Below are 27,419 nucleotides of genomic sequence, written 5' to 3'. Positions count from 1 at the left end.
GCAGCTGTTATGTTCTGCTACCAAAGCTAAGGAAAGAGAGGAGATCTGTCCCTACTATAAGACTCAGCTGAATCCCTACGATGTAACAGGGAACCTGATCCTGCGATCAGACCTGCTAAAGTCCTAATCTAGTCTGTACGGAGACCTATAGATGTGAGGAGGGAATCCCTACAAGTACTAAGGACTGGGAGGAATATGGGACACCTCCTAACAGAAATAGTAGCAGACAGACGAACAAACAAAATAGATAGAACATAGAGGTCCGTAGACCAAGCAAACTAACAGAGTTAGATACAGAGCACAGGCTAGCTAGAAAGTAGATATACAATGAAGTCCAGCAAAGCCAGAAGGGCGGAGCAGGATTAAATAGGCCAACAAGGTCATGTGACCAGCAAAGGAAAAAAAACCTAACAGCAAGGTTCTAACAGTACCCCCCCTTCTAAGAGGATCCTCCGGATCCCCTAGGACCAGGCTTATCAGGAAATCTCCTGTGAAACGCTCTGATAAGTCTGGACGCGGAAACATCATCTGACCTCACGCAAGAGTTATCCTCAGGTCCGAAACCTTTCCAGGCCACAAGATACTGCAAACTACCTCTATACCGTCTAGAGTCAAGGATGCGAGAAATTTCATATTCCCCGTCCTCCACCACCGGAGGAACAGAGGCAGAGGCGTCACCATCCGACACAACAGCTTTTTTTAACAGAGAGACATGAAAGACCGGATTAATTCTCCAGGAGGTAGGAACCTCCAACCTAACAGCAGATTGGTTGACAACCTGAAGCACCTTAAAGGGCCCTACAAACTTGGGACCCAATTTCTTAGAAGGAATCCTCAACCGCAGATTCCTAGAGGACAACCAAACCATGTCACCAACAGCGAACAAAACCTCCTGTCGTTTCCTATCAAAGTAGTCTTTAGATTTTCTGTTGGCCTCCTGAAGATTACCACGCACATCCGTCCAAACTCTCTCCAAATCACCGGAAAAATTCTCCTCCTCAGGCACGGCAGATCCCAACTTGGAGAACGACCCAAACGACGGATGTCTCCCAGAACAACAAAAAAAAGGCGAACAACCAGCAGAAGAAGATGTATGATTGTTCAGAGCAAATTCGGCAAGTGGCAGAAACTCAGACCACCCCTCTTGATTGTCTGCCACAAAACAACGCAAGAACTGCTCAACATCCTGGTTTTTCCTTTCTGTCTGGCCATTAGATTCAGGATGATATCCGGACGAAAACGACAAATGAATTCCCAACCTGTCACAAAAGGCACGCCAAAAACGAGCCACGAACTGAGGACCCCTATCAGAAACAATGTCAGTAGGAACGCCATGAAGTCTGACAATTTCCTTGACAAAGGCCTTAGCGAGAGTTTTAGCGCAGGGCAGTTTGACGAAGGGAACCAAGTGACACATCTTGCTAAAACGGTCCACGACCACCCAGATGACAGTAAAACCCTCAGAGGAGGGAAGGTCAGTTATAAAGTCCATAGCCAAATGTGTCCAAGGAGCACTGGGGACCTCCAAAGGACAAAGCAACCCCGCAGCAGGAGTATGTGAGGACTTAGATCTAGCACATATAGTACATTGGCGCACCCACTTAATGACTTCCTTCTGCCATCCAGGCCACCAAAAACTGCGACCCACCAGTCTCTTGGTCTCAGAGATTCCGGGATGACCTGCCAAGCGAGATTCGTGACACTCAACAAACAAATCTCTCCTAAAGGTCCCAGGCACAAACAACCTCCCATGAGGAGTGTTAGATGGGGCATTCTCCTGTGCTTTAAGAATCTCATCTTCCAAAACGGAGTCTAAAGCAGCTATCACAACACCTTCTTGTAAAATGTTTTCCTCTTTCTCAGCACCAACTATGGGAGAAAAACTGCGAGACAAGGCATCCGCCTTAACATTCTTAGTACCAGGGATGTAAGTAACGGAGAAATTAAACCGCGAGAAAAACAGTGCCCACCTAGCCTGACGGGCATTCAGGCGCTTGGCAGCATCAAGATATATCAGATTTTTATGATCCGTAAGAACCTGAACGGGAAATTCCGCACCTTCCAAGAAGTGGCGCCAGTGTTCAAATGCGAGTTTAATAGCCAATAATTCCCGATTACCAATATCGTAATTCAGTTCAGTCTCCGAAAATTTTTTTGAAAAAAAAGGCACAGGGATGTAATCCATCCCCGTTATCCTGAGACAATACTGGGCCAACCCCCACAGAGGAAGCATCAACCTCAACCAAAAACGGCCTAGTAACATAAGGCTGCATAAGGATGGGAGCAGAGGTGAACCTCTCCTTGAGATACACAAAAGCTTCAATGGCCTCAGAAGACCACTGAACCGCATCAGCACCTTTCCTGGTGAGATCAGTCAGAGGTTTGACAATACTAGAAAAATTTTTTATGAATTTTCTGTAGTAATTGGCGAAACCCAAAAACCTCTGTATCGATTTCAAACCAATAGGCCTAGGCCATTCCTGCACAGCCTGAACCTTAACCGGATCCATCTCAAAACCTTTGCTGGAGATAATGTAGCCCAAAAAACTAATTCTCTGTACAGCGAACTCACATTTCTCCAGCTTAGCAAAAAGCGAATTGTCTATTAATAACTGTAATACCTCACGCACGCTCCGCCAATGAGACTCCAGATCTGGCGAATAAATCAAAATGTCATCCAAATACACAACCACATTTTTACCGATCAAAGGTCTAAGGATGTCATTAATCAGATTCTGAAAAAATGCAGGAGCATTAGTAAGACCAAAAGGCATAACCAGATTCTCAAAATGACCCACAGGAGTGTTAAAAGCAGTCTTCCATTCATCACCCTCCTTCATGCGCAACAGATTGTATGCCCCCTTAAGGTCAATTTTAGAGAACCATTTGGCCCCCAATAACTGGTTAAACAGATCAGGAATCAATGGCAGTGGGTAAGGATTGCGTACCGTAATTTTGTTAATCTCACGAAAATCCAGACAAGGACGTAAACCGCCGTCCTTTTTTTTTACAAAAAAAAATCCAACCGCCACAGGAGACTTAGAGGGCCTAATGTGACCGGCGGCCAAACTTGTCTGTATGTATTCCTCCAAAGCCTTCCTCTCAGGAATGGTAAGGTTAAATAAACGACTTTTAGGAAGAGTCGCTCCAGGGACAAATTCAATAGAACAATCATAGTCTCTATGGGGAGGCAAAACCTGCGATTCCTTATCAGAAAAAACTCTCCAAAAATCCTGAATAGGAACAGGCAATTCTCCCCTATCCAAAGCTGCAATACGCCTGTTACAACACTTGTCATAACATTTATGGCTCCAGGATTTAATTTCACTGGTAGACCAATCCAGTACAGGATTGTGAAATTTTAACCAGGGCAAACCCAATATTACTGGAGAAGGCAAGTTATTCAACACTACCAAATCCAATTTCTCATGGTGAACACCATTAATAGTGAGAGGAAATTCACTGACCTTGAGAGTAATATTCTTCAAAGGGGAGCCATCCACAGAAACCACAGCAATGGGGGATGATAAAGGTTCAGGTTTTAAATTGAGTTTTTCCACGAATCCCCCATCAATTACATTCAGTGTAGACCCGCAATCAACAAACACCCGAAATTCCATTAATTTTTCCTGAGCAATCGTGGAAGCAGCTAAAAATATACCCTTGGAATTTAAACAGGCAATACCGGCGTGACTGACCATTTTTTTTTCTTTCTTCATACGAAGCTCACAGCCTTTAATCAAATGACCAGATTTTCCGCAATAGAAACACAAGCCTTCTGAAAAACGACGGTCTTTTTCTTGAGAGCGAGGTGCCACCGATCCAATCTCCATCGGTTCACCACTGTTAGTACACACATTATCATAACCAGAAACTGACATAGCAGAGGATTTGCTCTCATTAACCCTAGCACGCAGTCTTCTATCCACCCGTATAGCTAATTGCATAGCCTGTTACAAATCCTCAGGTGTAGGATAAGCAATTAGCAGGTCTTTAACCCTTTCACTGAGCCCAGCGAGAAATAGACTTTTCAGAGCAGAATCGTTCCACCCTGTTTGAGTGGACCAACGATGAAAATGAGTACAATATTTTTCGACATTACCTGATCCTTGTTTTAAACGTCTCAACTCAGTCTCAGCTGATGCCACACGGTCAGGATCATCATATAATAGTCCTAAAGCAGAAAAAAAACTATCCACTGATCTGAAGCATGTATCACTAGGTTGCAAAGAAAAGGCCCACTCCTGAGGCTCTTTGCGCAAAAGTGACATTATGAACCCTACGCGCTGGGATTCATCCCCAGAGGACTTGGGTCTCAAACGAAAATACAATAAGCAAGCATTTTTAAATGAAAAAAATTCTCGATGTTCACCAAAAAATAAATCCGGCAAACATACCTTAGGCTCCAAGAAATGTGCTCCAGGACAGTTACTCACGTGCTGACGGAGCTCGGCCACTTCCAGAGAGAGTCCCTGCAGGTGTTTAGCCAAATCCTGAACCGACACCATGATGGAACAAAAAAAAAAAAAAAAAAATCTTTCCTTAGAGAATTTGCAGGCTGGACTTACTGTTATGTTCTGCTACCAAAGCTAAGGAAAGAGAGGAGATCTGTCCCTACTATAAGACTCAGCTGAATCCCTACGATGTAACAGGGAACCTGATCCTGCGATCAGACCTGCTAAAGTCCTAATCTAGTCTGTACGGAGACCTATAGATGTGAGGAGGGAATCCCTACAAGTACTAAGGACTGGGAGGAATATGGGACACCTCCTAACAGAAATAGTAGCAGACAGACGAGCAAACAAAATAGATAGAACATAGAGGTCCATAGACCAAGCAAACTAACAGAGTTAGATACAGAGCACAGGCTAGCTAGAAAGTAGATATACAATGAAGTCCAGCAAAGCCAGAAGGGCGGAGCAGGATTAAATAGGCCAACAAGGTCATGTGACCAGCAAAGGAAAAAAAACCTAACAGCAAGGTTCTAACAGCAGCGCTCGATGGTCCAGATGGATCGAGTGGAGGATGGCTGGTTGATGGACACCCCACGCAAACACGGCTACAGCGCCAACAAGGAGGAGGTGGAGTAATGTTTTGGGCTGGAATCATGGGGAGAGAGATTGTCGGCCCCTTTAGGATCCCTGAAGGCGCTAAAGATGAACTCCATAATGTATGTGGATTTTCTCAAACAGCACTTCCTGCCATGGTTCAAGAAGAAGAACCGTGTATTTCACAGCAAGATCATTTTTTTGCATGATAATGCACCATCTCATGCTGCACATAAAACATCTGCATCTCTGGCTGATATGGTAATAAAAGGGGAAAAACTTATGGTGTGACCCCCATGCTCCCCTGACCTCTACCCCATTCAGAACCTCTGGAGCATCATCAAAAGGAGTGTCTATGATGGCGGGAGGCAGTTCACATCTAAGCAACAGCTCTGGGAGGGTATTCTGTCCTCATGCAAAACAATTGAAGCAGAAACCATCCAAAACCTGACAAATTCAATGGACGAGAGAGTTCAGAAGCTCCTTTCGAACAAGGGGTCCTATGTGAAAATGTAACATCACCTAGAATAAAGTTTTGAGTTGAAAACTGTTTGATTTCAGTTTCTAATAACCTGCTAATGCTTATAATTTCAAAAATGACCATTTTTTGGTCTTTATTAAAATGAAAAGGTTGATCGAAAAGTTTGGGGGATCTAAGAGTGTGGCAACCCAGTAGTCATGATTACTTCGAATTCTGACAATATGAGGGTCATGTTGCAGGTAGTGCAGCAAGAAGGCACTTATGTGTCTTGCGCATCTCGGAGCCCCAAAATTATTTTCCGGGCTAGATGCAGCTATAAATTATTATTAATTTTAAATCTGGTGGAGCTTAGTATAGATGGCCTAATAGGATCAGTGCTGCACACTGCTACAAAGCCCAAATTATTTTCCAGTCAAGATACAGATAAACATGATTAGTAATTTGAAAGCATAAAATGGTTGGTAGGGTGATTTTAACCAATCATCAAGCTTTTACACTCCCCAGGATGACACAGGGGTAGAAAAGTCATTTCGGATCCATGATTTGTTCATCTTTATGAACGTGAGTCTGTCTACATTATCAGTGGAGAGCCGCGTGCGCTTATCTGTCAGCACACCACCAGCAGCGCTGAACACACGTTCAGACAGAACGCTGGCTGCGGGGCATGACAAGATCTCCAAGGCGTAAGTGGCTTGCTCCGGCCATTTATCCAGATTGGAAGCCCAAAAAGAGCAAGGGTCCAGTGACACAGTCATGGCTTCAATGTTTACTTGGAGATACTCCTGTACCATCGTCTCTAGGCGTTGACTATGTGTCAGACTTCTTGTCTCCTGTGGCCTTGCAAAGGATGGGATAAAAAAGTGGTGAAATGATTCCGCAAAATTGATGTTACCAGCAGATACTGTGGTTCTGTTACGGTTTGAGTGCTGAACACTTGACGGTCCCACGGTTGGCAAGTTGGAACTGTGAGATTCACTACTAGAGATGAGCGTTGTTCTACTCGAACTGTTCGCCAATCTCAAATTCGAGCTGTTTTGGGCGGTGTTCGAGCCGTTCGTCGAACACGAACAATTTGAGAAAAATTCGGCTGTTCGAGGTTATGTTCGATAACTGTTCGTGCACCAAAATCATAACTGGATTTTTTCTCAGTAATGATGAAAATTAATGTTAATACGCAGTTTGAGTGTACAGCGGGGTGGGGGGAGGGGCAGGGGATGGATCTCTGCAGGAACAATGAAGATCTCCATTTTTTTTTCTCTTTCCCGCATTTGCAGTGGGGAGGTGCAATCTGTCAGCCTATCAGCAGCGCACACACGGAGCGAAGTGCTTTTTTTCACACAAGCAAGGGCATGTGTCATTGGCAGTATATATCACATGTCCTTGCCCTATAAGACCAAGCCATTTTCCCCGTCGCCACCATTTTCTTACTGCTGCAGCTGCGTGTTAGACGGCACCGCTGTTGCTGTGTGCGCTATACCTTGTTAATTTCAAGCCAATTTTCGCACAAATCTACAGATAGCTTGGGAGTAGGGAATAGTTGTGATTGCAGTCCTTTTAAGGACTAGGTTACAGCATTTCCTACGACTTTTATCAGGCAGGTCTGTGCTCTTAAATAGATAGATTGTGGGAGTAAAGACTAATTGTAATTGGAGTCCTTTTCAGGACTAGGTTACATCAGTTCCTATCAGTTTTTGCCAGGCAGGTCTGTGCCAGTGCTGTGCAAGTTTTTTTCACAGCATTTGGCTGAATCTAGCAAAGCTAATCCTTTTTGGCCTATTGCAGAGTGTGTTAGTCAGTGGAGTAGCCTATCTGTGTTGCAAGATATACCACCTGTGTATAGAATACCAATTTTTTTACTGCACCTAGTGAAGTAAAATCTTTTGGGCATAGCATCATTCTATTAGTCCATCTATACTGACCTCCATCAGGTTGCAAATTGAATATAATTTTTTTCTGCATCTAGCTCTGAAAAAATATTGGGCTTCTAGCTGTGTGTGGGACTTGTTCTATTAGTCCATCTATACAGACCTCCATCAGGTTGCAAACTGAATATATTTTTTTCTGCATCTACCTCTGAAAAAATATTGGGCTTCTAGCTGTGTGTGGGACTTGTTCTATTAATCCATCTATACAGACCTCCATCAGGTTGCAAACTGAATATATTTTTTTCTGCATCTACCTCTGAAAAAATATTGGGCTTCTAGCTGTGTGTGGGACTTGTTCTATTAATCCATCTATACAGACCTCCATCAGGTTGCAAACTGAATATATTTTTTTCTGCATCTACCTCTGAAAAAATATTGGGCTTCTAGCTGTGTGTGGGACTTGTTGTATTAGTCCATCTATACTGACCTCCATCAGGTTGCAAACTGAATATATTTTTTTCTGCATCTACCTCTGAAAAAATATTGGGCATCTAGCTGTGTGTGGGACTTGTTCTATTAATCCATCTATACAGACCTCCATCAGGTTGCAAACTGAATATATTTTTTTCTGCATCTACCTCTGAAAAAATATTGGGCTTCTAGCTGTGTGTGGGACTTGTTCTATTAATCCATCTATACAGACCTCCATCAGGTTGCAAACTGAATATATTATTTTCTGCATCTACCTCTGAAAAAATATTGGGCTTCTAGCTGTGTGTGGGACTTGTTGTATTAGTCCATCTATACTGACCTCCATCAGGTTGCAAACTGAATATATTTTTTTCTGCATCTACCTCTGAAAAAATATTGGGCTTCTAGCTGTGTGTGGGACTTGTTCTATTAATCCATCTATACAGACCTCCATCAGGTTGCAAACTGAATATATATTTTTCTGCATCTACCTCTGAAAAAATATTGGGCTTCTAGCTGTGTGTGGGACTTGTTCTATTAATCCATCTATACAGACCTCCATCAGGTTGCAAACTGAATATATTTTTTTCTGCATCTACCTCTGAAAAAATATTGGGCTTCTAGCTGTGTGTGGGACTTGTTGTATTAGTCCATCTATACTGACCTCCATCAGGTTGCAAACTGAATATATTTTTTTCTGCATCTACCTCTGAAAAAATATTGGGCTTCTAGCTGTGTGTGGGACTTGTTCTATTAATCCATCTATACAGACCTCCATCAGGTTGCAAACTGAATATATTTTTTTCTGCATCTACCTCTGAAAAAATATTGGGCTTCTAGCAGTGTGTGGGACTTGTTCTATTAATCCATCTATACAGACCTCCATCAGGTTGCAAACTGAATATATTTTTTTCTGCATCTACCTCTGAAAAAATATTGGGCTTCTAGCTGTGTGTGGGACTTGTTGTATTAGTCCATCTATACTGACCTCCATCAGGTTGCAAACTGAATATATTTTTTTCTGCATCTACCTCTGAAAAAATATTGGGCTTCTAGCTGTGTGTGGGACTTGTTCTATTAATCCATCTATACAGACCTCCATCAGGTTGCAAACTGAATATATTTTTGTCTGCATCTAGCTCTAAAAAAAATATTTGGCCTTCTATCTGTGTGTGGGACTTGTTCTATTAGTCCATCTCTACTGACCTCCATCAGGTTGCAAACTGAATATAATTTTTTTCTGCATCTACCTCTGAAAAAATATTTGGGCTTCTAGCTGTGTGTGGGACTTGTTCTATTAGTCCATCTATACTGACCGCCATAAGGTTGCAAACTGAATATAATTTTTTTCTGCATCTAGCACTGAAAAAATATTTGGCCTTCTAGCAGTGTGTGGGACTTGTTCTATTAGTTCATCTATACTGACCTCCATCAGGTTGCAAATTCAAAATAATTTTTTGTCTGCATCTACCTCTGAAAAAATATTTGGGCTTCTAGCAGTGTGTAGGACTTGTTCTATTAGTCCATCTATACTGACCTCCATCAGGTTGCAAACTGAATATAATTTTTTTCTGCATCTAACTCTGAAAAAATATTTGGCCTTCTAGCAGTGTGTGGGTCTCATTGTATTAGGCCATCTATACCAAGCTCCACCAGCTTTTCAATTAATAATCATTTTTCGCTGCATCTAGCCCTGAAAATAATTTTTCTTCCCAATAGTGGTAGCAATAGAAATATGGGGCGCGCTCCTGGCTTACAAAAATATACGCTTCATAACAAAAAACACCAGCTTAGCGCACTGCATTAATAAGATGGCATCATCGTCTCTCCCAGTGCTAGGCCTACTACCCAGGCTAGCATTCCTGTGCCTAAAACACAATGTATGGGTCCGCGCTAGCCACTATGCTGAGGGGTCTAAAGCTGCTGCTAACGCTTTATAACAATTCAATTGGCAGATTTTCACAGAGCTCTTCCACAATGCCCACCCATCAGGACAACAGTTGCCCACCTTCCCTATGGGATCTAGTGGCGAATAGTTGATGCCATTAATCAGAGCGTCAGTTGCCCCGTCGACGTGGCAAGCATACGGTAAGGCATGGGAAGAGTGGACACGACTAGTAGCAGGCAGACGGGTTGACCAATGTGAACAAGCCAGATCACAAGTCACCATAGAATTTCTCCACCAGCTAATGATGAGGGGCATATCAGGGCCGTCAGCGCAGCGGTGTCTGACCGGAGTAGCATTTCACTTCCAACTACTGAATTGGGAAGATGTGACAAAGATTCATCATCAAACAATCCATAAAAGGGTGGAAAAGGGGTCAGCCAAGTCAGGAGTGTAGACGTCCCGTCCCGTGTCACTAAAACTGATTTCTCACATCATATCCCTAACACCATTAACATGACAATCACAATTTGAAGCAACACTACTGTCTACTGCATTTGTGATCGCCTTCTTCGGGGCGCTATGCAACAGCGAATTAGTCCCTCAATCCAAAATTAGCACCAGTGGAGGCTTATTACACCAGGACGTAGTCATAGGCAATAATGCAATACGTCTACGCATACACAATTTGAAAATGGTTCCAGCGGGCAGGGGCACTTGGGTACTTCTACAACCCACAAACGGTACACTGAGTCGGGTAACAATAGTAAAACCATATCTAACCATCAGATCACAAAGTAATTTGTTCCTATCACACATTGATGGGACGCCATTATCTAGATACCAGTTCCAAGCTATATTTAATAAATGCATAACATCGGCAGGGAACCACCCCAAAGATTAGGGGACACACTCATTCCGCATAGGCGCGGCCACAGAAGCAGCAAGAGCAGGACTGTCAGAAACGGAAGTTCAGAGGATAGAGAGATGGTGATCCACGTGTTTGGCAAGATACATAAGACCGGACTTGTTATCCTAACGTGGTTTGTTTCTTTTACAGGTGACGCTAAGCCAACAGTGTGGGTGATAGGCCACTCGTATATATATTGGGCAGATTAAAGGGCGAAAGTCCGCCAAGGCAGGAGGAAATTAGAGTTTCATAACACATATTTCAACTGGAGAGGTATTAGAGGCCTGCTATGGCCACAGGTACTAATGGAGGTAATAAGGTAGGGAGAGAGGCAAGATGTCTGGTCATCTTAGTTATACAGGCCGGGGGAAACAACCTAGGTCATCACAAGAGCGCATAACTAATGGCAATAATGAAACTAGACACTGAGCGCTTCAGAGAATTTTTCACAAAACTAGCTATAGTATGGTCAGAGATTGTGCCGATAGCGGTATGGCAAGGTGCGCGAGACATCACGGCCATCGAACGGACAAGGCGGGTAATAAATATTCGGATGGCAAAATTTAGAAGAGACAGAGGCGGTGTAGTGGTACGACACCGACAACTGGAAGGAGATAAAGCAGGCCTCATACGGCCCGACGGTGTTCACTTAATGGATATTGGACTGGACATATTCCTGTCAGGACTCCAGGACGGAGTGGAACAAGCGTTAAGAGTGATGGGTGGGGGTCACAGTCCTGCATACGAGTATGCAGGATCCTCCGTGGCCTGGAAATAGAAAGGACATGTTGGAGAGTTACACTTGTTGGCCAAGTTGCCGGAGTGGAGACCCAGGGCATGCTGCAACAAGCTGAATTATTTTAGAAATAAAATGTCTTTCTAATGGAATGAGTATAGAGAGTTAATAAAGCTGTGACCGATCCTCACCCATCCAGTTGTAAGAGTTACATTATTGTATTGTCAAGGAAAGGGGGGCGGTAGGGGGGCTGAGCGTCTGGGTTTGGTTGGGGGTCCCCACAGTCTGCCTAGGCTAGATGCATTTAAAAATTCTTATTAGATACACAGGCGGTGCAGCTTGCTTCGCAGCTGGGCTACTACTCCCAAAGTATTGCCTAGGCTAGATGCAGTTAAAAATTCTACGCTGACTAGCAGACACTGAAGATTTGGAGCAGACCTCTGAGTAAACAGCTCTTCAAACTCAATCATCTGTGTTACCCCAAGCCATAGTGTATGTAGTTTCTTACAGTTAAAAGGGGGGGGGGAGCGACCCAACCCACCTGGAATTGACGATGCCAACGTCACGTAAGACACAGCAAGGGGACTCCAAAAAGTTTCCATTTTTTCCCAAAATTGTGGCACAGACACCACTTAACCCTAGAACGCATACCTGGGGCATCGCAGTCCCGCCCTGTTAATTGTTTTCTTTTTTCTGCAAGATTACTTTAGTTAGAATTTTGAAACTCTAGGTATTCTTCATGTATATAGTTGTTTGTCATTTGAGTTTGAGTTATTCAATGTTATTTGCACACGGGCCTAAAAGGCCCCAGGTATATGAAAGTGTAGATTTTTATGGTCATGCGTTCTAGGGTTAAGTGGCATCAATTGCCCCACAGTTGCTTAAAACGGTTGGTGAGGTGATATTACCAAATCCTCAAGCTTTTAGCCTCCCAAGGATAACACAGGATTAGAAAAGTCCTTGCGAATCCATGATTTGTTCATCTTTATGAACGTGAGTCTGTCTACATTCTCAGTGGACAGCCGCGTGCGCTTATCTGTCAGCACACCATCAGCAGCGCTGAACACACGTTCAGAGAGAACACTGGCTGCAGGGCATGACAAGATCTCCAAGGCGTGAGTGGCGAGCTCCGGCCATTTTTCCAGATTGGAATACCAAAATGAGCAAGGGTCCAGTGACACAGTCATGGCTTCGATGTTCACTTGGAGATACTCCTGCACCATCCTCTCTAGGCATTGACTATGTGTCAGACTTCTTGTCTCCTGTGGCCTTGCAAAGGATGGTCTAAAAAAGTGGTGAAACGATTTCACAAAATTGCTGTTACCAGCAGATACTGTGTTACTGTTACGGTTTGAGTGATGAAGACTCGACAGTCCCGCGGTTTGCAAGTTAGAACTGTGAGATTCACTTCGTGCACCACTGGTGTTTTGTGGAAAAGCACATGTAAGATTCTGCAACAGCGTCTGCAGATACTCCTGCATGCGTCAATCCCTTTTTATGGCAGGAATTATTTCGGCAAATTTACTTTTGTACCGGGGATCTAAGAGTGTGGCAACCCAGTAGTCGAGCTTACTTCGAATTCTGCAATCTGAGGGTCATGTTGCAGGTAGTGCAGCAAGAAGGCACTCATGTGTCTTGCGCATCCAGGAGGACCAAGTCCTTGTTGTGTTGGTAGCGAGGTAAGAATCATGCTTCTTTCCTCTGCCCTCTCCCCCCAACCTCGCACAACAGAAATGTGATCAAGGTCTCCCTCATCTGATGAGTCTTCCATGCCCATCGCCAGTTCATCCTCCACTTCTTCCTCGGCTCCTGCACCTTCCTCAACAGTTTGGCTGCTACCATGCGCCCTGTTTAATCCCTCTCCCCCACCCTCCCATGCCTGTCTCCTTGGTGCTGCCAACCGTCTGGACCTTGGAGATGTTATCCCTTCCGCATACGACTCCTCCTCTACTTCCTCCACCTCCTCTTGTCTGACCACCTGACTCTGAATTCTGTTTAATGTGTGCTCCAGCATGTAAATCACCGGAATAGTTATGCTGATAATGGCATCGTCGTCAGCACTAAACATCTTCGTCGCCATTTCAAAACTGTGCAGAAAGGTGTGTGGCGCCCCTGAGGTTGCAGTCACCACAGAGTTACTGCATCTCACCCAGAGTTGTGGTATCTCACCCTCAGGTAAGGAAGGCGTATGGCTCGGGACCCTAACACCTGCATCCAACACATACCCGCAGTGGGGTTAGGGCGAGATTGCTCCTAAGGGAGAGCACAGTCCCAGGTCCCTAGCTGGTGGGAGGATCCTATGTAGTGGGTGCTTAGGGGAGCAGCTTAGGGGAGCACATGACAGGGAGAGTATAAATAGGAAGCCATCTTAGAAAGAGCAAGCCAGTCAGAGGAGGAAAAGTGACAGGAGCAGAGGCTCGGCATGAGCTCTGCTCCGGAGGCGGGCCTAGCCTGGGAGGCCCAGGACTGAAGGAGAGAAGAGAGGAGTGGGAGCAGGAAGGCTCCAGGAACCGAAGGGACCCTAGGGCTACGGGCCGTGCAGAAGGCCACCTGTACTCCTGCTGCTACCAGGAGGTAGAGGGGTCAGGCCAGATAAGGGGAACCGGTCCCTCAACTAGAGGAGAAACAGCAAGGCTCAACTAGAAACCGGAGGCTGCAGCATTTCATGTACTGCAGGCAAAAGTCCACACCAGTCTCACTAAGAAGGTAGCCACATAGGACCCAGGGGACGGAACACAAGTCGCCCGCCAAGGCTCGAGGATACCGGATAGAAGTGTCACTGGGTGTGAGGTGCAGGGAGAAGGCCAGAGAAAGGACACACAGAAGGGGGTCCTGCTAAGTACTCCGGAGCTATCTGGGGGTGGACTGAGCCCCTCACTGAGTACGCACAGCACGACGGGTGAGATAGCTCTGGTACCTGTAATCTGGACTGCAACAACTGTGAGTAAAGATCTTGGGACTGCATCACACGGACTCTGTGTTCATTACTGACTCCCTGCACTACAACCACCATCATCCACCCACACTGCCCTGAAGCTACACTCTTCCTGTGGTGAGTAATAATACCATTGCAGCAAAACCACCAGCTTCAGAGGACTGTTCCGCAGCGGCGGCCCCTTTGGCCGCACTCCACAGGTGGCGTAGTCGGACATTATAAAATCCATATATACAAATTACCGTTGGATTGACCGCCCTGGGTCACGGACCGGGTCACCGCCACAGTGACTACAACCCCCAGCGTCTACCGGCCCGGCTCCGGGTACCCCACGGCCCAGGGGGCGCGTCAACTTCATAGGTCCCTGATCTGAGACCACTCCTGCTGTGTGATTTGCCCCACCTCTGGATCTCTTTGGCCCAGGCTATACGTCAGAACGTATTGCACCAGGGCTTGTCGGTGCTGCCACAGTCGCTGCAACATGTGCAGAGTTGAATTCCACCGTGTCGGCACATCGCATTTCAGCCGGTGAACTGGCAGGCCCAACGACTTCTGTAGAGATGTAAGTCGTTGAGCTGCGGGATGCGAACGGCGGAAGTGAGCACACAGCGACCGTGCCCTCTGCAGAAGGCCATCTAGTCCGGGATAGTGGACTAAAAATTTATGGACAACCAGGTTCAACACGTGAGCCATACAAGGCACGTGTGTAACATTGCCCCGGCGAAGGGCCGCACCCAGGTTTGCAGCATTGTCGCACACGGCCTTCCCTGGTTGCAGGTCCAGTGGAGACAACCATTCATGAAACTGGGTCTCCAGAGTTGACCATAAGTCCTCAGCTGTGTGACTCACATTTCCCAGACATTTCAAAGTAAACACTGATGCCGTTGAGCCCTGCTGCCAGCATAGTAAGGAGGTGCGCAGTTAGAAAGCAGGTGGCATGACCAGACAGGCTTTGGGTGCAGGTGGAGGACCGAGAGGAGGTTGAGGAGGCAGAAGCATTGGAGGAACTTCTAGATAAAGAGGATTGACGTACAACTCGCGGGGACGGCAAGACTTGGACAGCAGCCCCTTGTCCTGCTGTCACCATAGTTACCCAGTGCCCTGTCAGCGACATGTAACGCCCCTGTCCATGCCTACTCGTCCAAGTGTCTGTGGTGAAATGCACCCTGTCACACACAGAGTTTCTCAAAGAAGCGGTGATGTTGTGTGTGACATGCTGGTGGAGCGCAGGCACACCTTTCTTTGAGAAGTAGTGCCGACTGGGCATCTGGTACTGGGGCACTGCGACGGACATAAGGTCTCAAAAATCCACTGTGTCCTCCAGGTGGAAAGGCAGCATTTCTGTAGCCAACAGCTTGCAGATGGTGAAATTCAACCTCTTAGCTTTCTCATGGCTAGGAGGAAATGGTCTTTTACTTGTCCACATCTGAGGGACCGAGGGCTGGCTGTTGTGCTTTGATGGGGTTGAGTAGGGTGTCCCTGGCAAACTGCCGGTCTGTGAGGAAGATGCAGGCGGACATGTTAGGTTGCCTTGATCCAAAGGTGGTGCTCTCGATGTCAGAGAGCTCTCAACACCAGCAGGTGTTTCCACTTCCCAATGAACTGACAACCTGCCAATCACACTGGCTGTTGCAGGTAAAGAGGTGGCAGGTCTGCATCCAAAAACATGTGTGACTGCTGTCCCCCCAGTCACAGAGGATGAAGAGGCCGCGGATGCACAAGATGGGGCAGACGGTGGTTGGCCCAGCCTGCTAGGCCGCATTGTAGCACAGTGAGCTTCCCACTGCAACTTATGCTTCATATCCATGTGACGGTACATGCATGAAGTACTCAAACTATGGATTTTTTGGCCTCTACTTAGCTTTTGGTGACAAATATTACAGATAACACGAGTTGGGTCATCCTTATCGATCTGAATAAATGCCCAGGCTATGCAAGGCTTAGAGCCCGTGCGACCTGAAGAGCCACTACGACTTGTGGTCAGAGGCGGAGTTGTGGTTGAGGGTGCAGTTGTTGACGTGCTTCCAGTACTCCGTCTCTGTCCAGGAAGGTGCAACCTAACCTCGTCGTCAATAGCATCTGTGATGCCCCGCTGCGCTTGGTATCACAGATCCTAGAAGAGTGTATTGATGGAATCCTCCACAAGAGTCCCCCATAAACATTCACACATCTCCACCTTCCACCTCAGACCAGCAGAGGGAGCCCGTTAGGGATATAAATAGGGAAGGTGTAGCTAGGCAGTTCAGTTCCTCTGAAGAGTTCCTGTAGTAGAGAAGCCTAAGAGAGGTCAGTCTGCAGTGAAGCTCAGTCTAGTCTAGAGAACTCAGTTAATAGTTCAGCAGTGGAGCACGAGGCTTCTGCTGGCTAGATTCAGGGAGCCCAGATAGAGCTTAAGGTGTGCCGGCGTCATAAGATCGGTGAAGCGCGGCAAGCTGCCGTTAGTGTGTATAGCCTATTGAGGGCCCGAGTAGGCCGAAGGCGAGTGGCGAGTTAGTACATAAGGGGCAGAGGAGCTTAACCGCTCACCCCGAAGCATTTACCGGACACCGGATCCGAGCTTACCGGGATCTCTATGACCCAGTAAGGCATAACTGGAATCCCTGGAGAACTACAAGTCCCAGGATCGCTAAGGTGCTGAGGCGTAACAGAGCCAGGAGATGCTTAGGCCCCGCATACTGGGAGCGTGAACTTCAAGAGAAGGCCCTACCACAAGGTCAGCCAGCGCAGGACAGAGACAAAGTTAGGCCTAGCTCCAGGCAGGTCAGAAACTTACTGCGCAGAGGCAAGAAACAGGAGGCCCTACACCCGCTCATTGGGGAGGATCCTGATATGCACCCTTCACCCTACAGTGCTCCAGGATGTGCCTGAATTTCCTCCAGTAAAAGGTACTGAAGTGACTAACGTGTCCGTTTCCGTTCTTGCTCTGACCCAGCTGGGTCTCGCCTGTCCTGCATTCCCCCTGCATACGCTGCCCTGAGACCTAGCTCCACCTGTGGGGAGCTATACCATCGAGCTGCCTTATCACGGGCCTCAGTGGACTGCTGCAGCGCTGGTGCTTCTCACCAGATACCACAGGTGGTGTCACAAACTCTTATAAAATTAACAATTATCCACCCTTTTAAAGAGTGACCCCAGGGTACGGGCCAGGGAGCCGACCACCGGGACATCCCAAAGGCCAGGCAAAGGCCCGGGTGACCTCATCGACTGGCTGACTGTGGGTTGACAGTAAGTGGGATCTCCAACCTTGTCATCATCACCCTGTGTGTTATCACACCCGTCGTCCTCAAAGCCAACCTCTTCCTGCCCTGACCGAAAAGTCAAGTTGTCGCTCCAATCAGGTATTTGAGTCTCATCATTGTCTTCATCATTGTCTCCACCAACAGGAGTTACAGTTTGGGAACGAGGGTCTACATTATGCTCAGAACCTTCTTCATCTGGTCCTGGATCCGACTTATAAAGATTCTGGGCATCAGTGCAGATCATTTCCTCGTCTGGATTAACAGAAGCTCTGGAGCAGACCTCCGTTTCCCAGGCTATAGTATGAGTAAACAGCTGTGCAGACTCAACCATCTGTGTTACCCCATACTCAGACGGGCAGCTGGAGACTTGGGAGCTGTGAGGAAGCAAGTGCGATTGGGGTAACACCTCTGAGGACTGGAGTATTTGTGATGTTGAAGATGAGGTGGAGGAGAGCCCACTTGAAGGAGCACTTGATATCCGCTGAAGCACCTGCTGGTTTTGTGCCTCATCTGGAATTTGTAGCGATGGGCGTGTCCGTAACAAAGGGATCGTATCACATTGTCCACGAAAAGAAGTCGACATGTTAGTTTGGCTGGAAGATGGTCTTTCTTCTGCAGATGTTACTCCCCCCCCACCGCGGGGGGCTCGACCCACCAGCGGACAGGCACCAGTATTAGGAGAGGGGGGCTGGCCGTCAGGGTCCACCGCGGCTCTGGCACAAACCCGGCGACACGGAGGTGGCACGGGCAGGAACGGACTGGCCGTGTCGGCTTCTCACTTTTTGGATTTTAGAAGGGCATGACATGCCTATATCTGTGTCTCCCCCTCCTTTTACTCCTCCACCTCTTTTATTTTCGCATGACTATATGTACTTGTCACTTTTCCATGTGTTAGTTATGTCTTCTGAGCAGTTTGTCAGCTTTTGGACACCTTTGAAGGTGTTTTCTATGTGTTTCTATGTGTTTTTGTTTGCCTGCCATTGGTTTTAACGGTGTTCGAAGGTGTTCGACGAACAGTTCGAAACAGTTCGGCGAACACACGGGTGTTCGACGAACCGAACCGAACTCGAACACTACGGGGGTGGCTCAACACTATTCACTACGTGCACCACTGGTGTTTTGTGGAAAAGCACATGTAAGATTCTGCAACAGTCTCTGCTGATACTCCTGCATGCGTGCATCCCTTTCTATGGCAGGAATAATTTCTGCAAATTTACTTTTGTACCGGGGATCTAACAGTGTGGCAACCCAGTAGTCAGGATTATTTCTAATTCTCACAATTCGAGGGTCATGTTGCAGGTAGTGCAGCAAGAAGGCACTCATGTGTGTTGCGCATCCAGGAGCACCAAGTCCCTGTTGTGTTGGTGGCGAGGTAACAATCATGCTTCCTTCCTCTGTCCTCTCCCCCCAACCTCGCACAACAGAAATGTGATCGAGGTCTCCCTCATCTGATGAGTCTTCCATCAGTTCGTCCTCCACTTCTTCCTGGGCTCCTGCACCTTCCTCACTAGTTTGACTGCTACCATGCGCCCTGGTAAAATCATCTCCCCCACCCTCACATGCCTGCCGCCTTGGTGCTGCCGACCGTCTGGACCTTGCAGATGTTAGCCCTTCCGCATACAACTCCTCCTCCTCTACTTCCTCCACCTCCTCTTGTGCCACCACCTGACTCCGAATTCTGTTTAACATGTTCTCCAGCATGTAAATCACCGGAATAGTCATGCTGATAATGGCATCGTCAGCACTAAACATCTTCGTCGCCATTTCAAACCTGTGAAGAAGGGTGCATAGGTCCCTGATCTGAGACCACTCCTCCAGCGTGATTTGCCCCACCTCTGGATCTCGTTGGCCCAGGCTATACGTCAGAACGTATTGCACCAGGGCTTGTCGGTGCTGCCACAGTCGCTGCAACATGTGCAGAGTTGAATTCCACCGGGTAGGCACATCGCATTTTAGCCGGTGAAGTGGCAGGCCCAACGACTTCTGTAGAGATGTAAGTCGCTGAGCTGCGGGATGCGAACGGCGGAAGTGAGCACACAGCGACCGTGCCCTCTGCAGAAGGCCATCTAGTCTGGGATAGTGGGCTAAAAATTGCTGGACAACCATGTTCAACACGTGAGCCATACAAGGCACGTGTGTGACATTGCCCCGGCCAAGGGCCGCACCCAGGTTTGCAGCATTGTCGCACACGGCCTTCCCTGGTTTCAGGTCCAGTGGAGACAACCATTCATGAAATTGGTTCTCCAGAGCTGACCACAACTCCTCAGCTGTGTGACTCACATTTCCCAGACATTTCAAAGTAAAAACCGCGTGATGACGTTGAGCCCTACTGCCAGCATAGTAAGGAGGTGTGCAGGATCCCTTCTGCACAGTTAGAAAGCTTGTGGCATGACCAGACAGGCTTTGGGTGCAGGTGGAAGACCGAGAGGAGGTTGAGGAGGTAGAAGCAGAGGAGGAACTTTGACATAAAGAGGATTGACGCACAACTCGTGGGGACGGCAAGACTTGGACAGCAGCCCCTTGTCCTGCTGTCACCATAGTTACCCAGTGCCCAGTCAGCGACATGTAACGCCCCTGTCCATGCCTACTCGTCCAAGTGTCTGTGGTGAAATGCACCCTGTCACACACAGAGTTTCTCAAAGAAGCGGTGATGTTGTGTGCGACATGCTGGTGGAGCGCAGGCACACCTTTCTTTGAGAAGTAGTGCCAACTGGGCATCTGGTACTGGAGCACTGCGACGGACATAAGGTCTCGAAAATCCTCTGTGTCCACCAGGCGGAAAGGCAGCATTTCTGTAGCCAAGAGCTTGCAGATGGTGAAATTCAACCTCTTAGCTTTCTCATGGCTGGGAGGAAATGGTCTTTTACTTGTCCACATCTGAGGGACCGAGGGCTGGCTATTGTGCTTAGACGGGGTTGATAAGGGTGTCCCCGGCAAACTGCCGGTCTGTGAGGAAGATGCAGGCGGACATGTTAGGTTGCCTTGATCCAAAGGTGGTGCTATCGATGTCGGACAGCGCTCAACACCAGCTGGTGTTACCACCTCCAAAGAAAATGATGACCTGCCAATCACGCTGGCTGTTGCGGGTAAAGAGGTGGCAGGTCTGCGCCCCAAAACAGGTGTGACTGCTGTCCCCCCAGTCACAGAGGATGAAGAGGCCGCGGATGCACAAGATATGGCAGACGGTGGTTGGCCCGGCCGGCTAGGCCGCATTGTAGCACACTGAGCTTCCCACTGCAACTTATCCTTCATGTCCATGTGCCGGTTCATGCATGAAGTACTCAAACTATGTATTTTTTGGCCTCTACTTAGCTTTTGCTGACAAATGTTACAGATAACACGAGTTGGGTCATCTTTATCGATCTGAAAAGATGCCCAGGCTATGCAAGGCTTAGCACCCATGCGACCTAAAGAGCCACCACGACTTGTGGTGAGAGGCAGAGTTGTGTTTGAGGATGCAGTTGTTGACGTGCTTCCAGTACTACGTCTCTGTCCAGGAAGGCGCAACCTGACCTCGTCGTCACTAGCATCTTCCTCCACCTCCTCTGCTGACCTCATCTCTTGGCTGACTGTGGGTTGACAGTAAGTGGGATCTCCAACCTCATCATCATCACCCTCTGCGTTATCACACCCGTCATCCTCAGAGCCAACCTGTTCCTGCCCTGACAAAAAACTAAAGTTGTCGCTCCAATCAGGTATTTGAGTCTCATCATCGTCTTCCTCATTGTCTCCACCAACAGGAGTTACAGTTTGGGAATGAGGGTCTACATTATGGTCAGAACCTTCTGCGTCTGGTCCTGGATCCGACTCATAAAGATTCTGGGCATCAGTGCAGATCATTTCCTCATCTGGATTCACAGAAGCGCTGGAGTCGACCTCTGATTCCCAGGCTATAGTATGAGTAAACAGCTCTGCAGACTCAACCATCTGTTCTACCTCATACTCAGACGGGCAGCTGGAGATTTGGGAGCTGTGAGGAAGCAAGTGCGATTGGGGTGACACCTTTGAGGACTGGAGTATTTGTGATGTTGAAGTTTATGTGGAGGAGAGCCCACTTAAAGGAGCACTTGATATCCGTTGAAGCACCTGCTGTTTTTGTGCCTCATCTGGAATTTGTAGCGATTGGCGTGGCCGTAAGAAAGGGATCTTATCACATTGTCCGCTAAAAGAAGTAGACATTTTAGTTTGGCTGGAAGATGGTCTTTCTTCTGCAGATGTTACTGTTGCTTTAACACCTACCCCACGGACACAACCTTTTTTCCCCTTCCCAACACGCCTATTCCCCTTTCCACCAGCAGCAGGCCTTTTTCCACTCATTTTGGTGGTTAACTAATTCACAACTCTGGAGTTGTTTGCACAAAAAAACAATGGATGGGAACCGAGCAGAGCTGAGTGGCCAAACTGTGGTATTAGGCCAAAACTATTGGCTGGGTTAGATGCAGAAAAAAATTATATTCAATTTGCAACCTGATGGAGGTCAGTATAGATGGACGAATAGAACAAGTCCCACACACAGCTAGAAGCCCAAATATTTTTTCAGAGGTAGATGCAGAAAAAGATTGTATTCAGTTTGCAACCTGATGGAGGTCAGTATAGATGGACTAATAGAACAAGTCCTACACACAGCTAGAAGCCCAAATATTTTTTCAGAGGTAGATGCAGAAAAAATATATATTCAGTTTGCAACCTGATGGAGGTCAGTATAGATGGACTAATAGAGAAAGTCCCACACACTGCTAGAAGGCCAAATATTTTTTCAGAGCTAGATGCAGACAAAAAATTATTTTTAATTTGCAACCTGATGGAGGTCAGTATAGATGGACTAATAGAGAAAGTCCCACACACTGCTAGAAGGCCAAATATTTTTTCAGAGCTAGATGCAGATATAAATTATTTTCAATTTGCAACCTGATGGCGGTAAGTATAGATGGACTAATAAAGTCCCACACACTGCTAGAAGGCCAAATATTTTTTCAGAGCTAGATGCAGAAAAAAATTATATTCAGTTTGCAACCTGATGGAGGTCAGTATAGATGGACTAATAGAACAAGTCCCACACACTGCTAGAAGGCCAAATATTTTTTCAGAGCTAGATGCAGAAAAAAAAATATTTTTAATTTGCAACCTGATGGAGGTCAGTATAGATGGACTAATAGAGAAAGTCCCAAGCACTGCTAGAAGGCCAAATATTTTTTCAGAGCTAGATGCAGATATAAATTATTTTTAATTTGCAACCTGATGGCGGTCAGTATAGATGGACTAATAAAGTCCCACACACTGCTAGAAGGCCAAATATTTTTTCAGAGCTAGATGCAGAAAAAAATTATATTCAGTTTGCAACCTGATGGAGGTCAGTATAGATGGACTAATAGAACAAGTCCCACACACTGCTAGAAGGCCAAATATTTTTTCAGAGCTAGATGCAGAAAAAAAAATATTTTTAATTTGCAACCTGATGGAGGTCAGTATAGATGGACTAATAGAGAAAGTCCCACACACTGCTAGAAGGCCAATTATTTTTTCAGAGCTAGATGCAGAAAAAAATTATATTCAGTTTGCAACCTGATGGAGGTCAGTATAGATGGACTAATAGAACAAGTCCCACACACAGCTAGAAGCCCAAATATTTTTTCAGAGGTAGATGCAGAAAAATATTATATTCAGTTTGCAACCTGATGGAGGTCAGTATAGATGTACTAATAGAGAAAGTCCCACACACTGCTAGAAGGCCAAATATTTTTTCAGAGCTAGATGCAGACAAAAAATTATTTTTAATTTGCAACCTGATGGATGTCAGTATAGATGGACTAATAGAGAAAGTCCCACACACTGCTAGAAGGCCAAATATTTTTTCAGAGCTAGATGCAGATATAAATTATTTTTAATTTGCAGCGTGATGGAGGTCAGTATAGATGGACTAATAGAACAAGTCCCACACACTGCTAGAAGGCCAAATATTTTTTCAGAGCTAGATGCAGAAAAAAATTATATTCAGTTTGCAACCTGATGGAGGTCAGTATATATACAATAATAGAACAAGTCCCACACACTGCTTGAAGCCAAAATATTTTTTCAGAGCTAGATGCAGAAAAAAATTATATTCAGTTTGCAACCTGATGGAGGTCAGTATAGATGGACTAATAGAACAAGTCCCACACACTGCTAGAAGGCCAAATATTTTTTCAGAGCTAGATGCAGAAAAAAATTATATTCAGTTTGCAACCTGAAGGAGGTCAGTATAGATGGAATAATAGAACAAGTCCCACACACTGCTAGAAGCCAAAATATTTTTTCAGAGCTAGATGCAGAAAAAAATTATATTCAGTTTGCAACCTGATGGAGGTCAGTATAGATGGACTAATAGAACAAGTCCCACACACTGCTAGAAGCCCAAATATTTTTTCAGAGCTAGATGCAGAAAAAAATTATATTCAATTTGCAACCTGATGGAGGTCAGTATAGATGGAGTAATAGAATGATGCTATGCCCAAAAGATTTTACTTCACTAGGTGCAGTAAAAAAATTGGTATTCTAGACACAGGTGGTATATCTTGCAACACAGATAGGCTACTCCACTGACTAACACACTCTGCAATAGGCCAAAAAGGATTAGCTTTGCTAGATTCAGCCAAATGCTATGAAAAAAACTTGCACAGCACTGGCACAGACCTGCCTGGCAAAAACTGATAGGAACTGATGTAACCTAGTCCTGAAAAGGACTGCAATTACAATTAGTCTTTACTCCCACAATCTATCTATTTAAGAGCACAGACCTGCCTGATAAAAGTCGTAAGAAATGCTGTAACCTAGTCCTTAAAAGGACTGCAATCACAACTATTCCCTACTCCAAAGCTATCTGTAGATTTGTGCGAAAATTGGCTTGAAATTAACAAGGTATAGCGCACACAGCAACAGCGGTGCCGTCTAACACGCAGCTGCAGTAGTGAGAAAATGGTGGCGACGGGGAAAATGGCTTGGTCTTATAGGGCAAGGACATGTGACATACACTGCCAATGACACATGCCCTTGCTGTGTGAAAAAAAGCACTTCGCTCCGTGTGTTCGCTGCTGATAGGCTGACAGATTGCACCTCCCCACTGTAAATGCGGGAAAGAGAAAAAAAAATGGAGATCTTCATTATTCCTGCAGAGATCCATCCCCTGCCCCTCCCCCCACTCCGCTGTACACTCAAACTGCGTATTAACATTAATTTTCATCATTACTGAGAAAAAAATCCAGTTATGATTTTGGTGCACGAACAGTTATCGAACATAACCTCAAACAGCCGAATTTTTCTCAAATCGTTCGTGTTCGCCGAACGGCTCGAACACCGCCCAAAACAGCTCGAATTTGAGATTGGCGAACAGTTCGAGTCGAACAACGCTCATCTCTACTCGTTACTCAAACAAAGCAATTCCTAATGCTCATTTTGAGTAACGAGTATAATAGGAGTCAATGGGAAATCCAAGTATTTTTCCGGCAGACCCTACAAAGACGTCTGGGGGCCAGTGAAAATGTTGAAATGGATAGAAAAAGTGCTGAATTGAAGGAGAACAACATGGGGAAGACCCCTGAGAGCATCTCTGAGTCCTAGACCGCATCATCTGTTGACAGGCGAAAGCGTCTGTCTGTTATGACTTCCCGGCAGCAATAAAAACCCACCCAGAGAAGACACTAGCTGAAGAGAAGAACAAAACACCTCTAAGACATAGAGGGACAGCTCATGCCAGATATCCCGCTTTGACACCCAATGGTTGAAGGTCACAGAGGAATTAAAGAGCATGTTTGTTTAGTCAGCAAAGTATTGCTTGACCATCTTTAAAAACTTTCCCCTCCTTGTCAAAAATACCCAGTAATCAGAACCTCGATGATGGGAGGGGGTCATGAAATTGTCCCAGGCCTTTGACAGTGTACCCTTGCCTCTGCTGTACTTAGTGTGTGTCGCCTCTTCTTGTTGGTTGGCCAAGGAAGCTTCCACCTGCCGCTAGCATTGTCTGATGGAAATATTTTCTTCATATTTTCCACAATGACCTTCTGGCATAGCACCATTTTAGTAGGATGCTTTGACGTTGGCTGTTGGGCACACATATATATTGGCGAATCTATGCGCTAAGTACCTTCCTTTACTGTAGTTTTTAACATTAATATTACAGGAAAAAAATTGAAATATTTCATGTGCACATTTTGTAGCGCTTTCATAATTTTCTATAGCAGCAACGTAGTTTTATGTCTCAGAAAAATTACTCTTAGCAATTTAAGATGCAACTTTGACAGTTTTTCCATAGCTTGAATTTTTTAGTTGGATCCTGTTCACACTCACTTGGATGTGCTGGTCATTTTTGCTGTTTGTTTCTAATTCTCTTTATGGTATGTGCACTACCATCCTCTTCAGTCTCAGGTGATTTTAAGCAGTTAGCTGGTTCAGTCCTGACTCATAAATTGTAACCTTTAGGCTGCGTTCACACATTGCGTATTTTCCTGCTTTTTTTTACCTGCGCTTTCTTACGCAGGTTAAAAAAGTACCTCCATTCACACACTGCGTTTTTTCCTGCGTTTTTTTACGGAGGTTCAGGAAAAATGAAGTGTGACGAGCATGGACACCTGTATGTAATGTAATGTATGTGTCTGTATGTGTCTGTGTCGTGTGTGTACTGTCTGTGTCTATGTGTCCTGTGTGTGAGTGTGAGTGTCCCCCTAGCAGTGTATGTACAGACAGTTTCTGGCTGCAGTACATACACTGCATAAGTTAAAAGAAAAAACCTATAGATACTCACCTATCCGATGGATGGGAGAGGCGTCCGGTCTGGTCGCACGGCTTCCAGCATCTGCCGTGAAGCGATCAGCTGACTGTCAGCTGACCGGCTTGTAAATCAGCTGACCGGCAGGTCAGCTGATTTACAAGCCGGTAAGCTAACAATCACCTGATCGGTTCTCAGGCAGATGCTGGAAGCGGCGGGACCGGAGCGGACGCCTCTCCCATCCATCGGATAGGTGAGTACCCATAGTTTCTCCTGCGCCTCCATAAAAAAGCGCTGGAATTACGCAGTGTGTGAACACCGCTGCGTAATTCCATCGCTTATAATGGGCACAATAGGGAGAAAGCGCAGGACGCAGCTGCGTAAAGAATTGACATGTCAATTCTTTACGCAGCTGCGCTTTCGCGCTGCGTAAAATCACACAGTGTCTGAACGGCAAAGTGAATTTCCCATTCACTTTGCTGGCAGACACAAGGCACATTGCGTATTTTGAAAAAGCCTGCGCAAAAAAGCGCGCGAAAATACGCAATGTGTGAACGCAGCCTTAAATTAAAGCCCAGGAGAAGTGACAGGGAAGGACCTTCAAACAATGAAGGTTGATATGACGCTGGCTGTTGGGCACACATATATTGGCCAATCTAAGTGCTAAGTACCTTCATTTACTGTAATTTTTCACATTATTATTACAGAAAACAATTTGAAATATTTCATGTGTACATTTTGTAGCGATTTCATAATTTTCTTTAGTAGCAATGTAGTTTTATGTCTCAGAGCAATTACTCTTTGTAATTTAGGATGCAACTTTGACGGTTTTTCCACCATATTAGTAGACCTCTCCACTTCAAGGAAACGAGATGCAAAGTTCTTCTTGTAGCATGGGTCTAGCAGGGTGAACAGCCAGTACTCTTTTTTGGCTAACGCAAGGGTCACTGGAAAGGCAGTGGTACATAGTCGGCCATATGTGCCAAGCTCCCCACAGTCAACACTTCCCTGTCTCTGTTAGAACCCTACTGTTAGTTTTTGCTATCTTGTGTTTTGCGATCACGTGACCAGCTGTCTATATATTCCAGCTCCGCCATTCTGGCTTTGCTGGA

The sequence above is a fragment of the Phyllobates terribilis genome, unplaced genomic scaffold, assembly GCF_046119375.1.
Source record: "Phyllobates terribilis strain yellow unplaced genomic scaffold, ASM4611937v1 Scaffold_9__5_contigs__length_417890890, whole genome shotgun sequence".
NCBI classification, from domain to species: Eukaryota; Metazoa; Chordata; class Amphibia; order Anura; family Dendrobatidae; genus Phyllobates; species Phyllobates terribilis.
The sequence above is the reverse complement of the archived record's forward strand: the minus strand, read 5'-3'. Positions refer to the sequence as shown.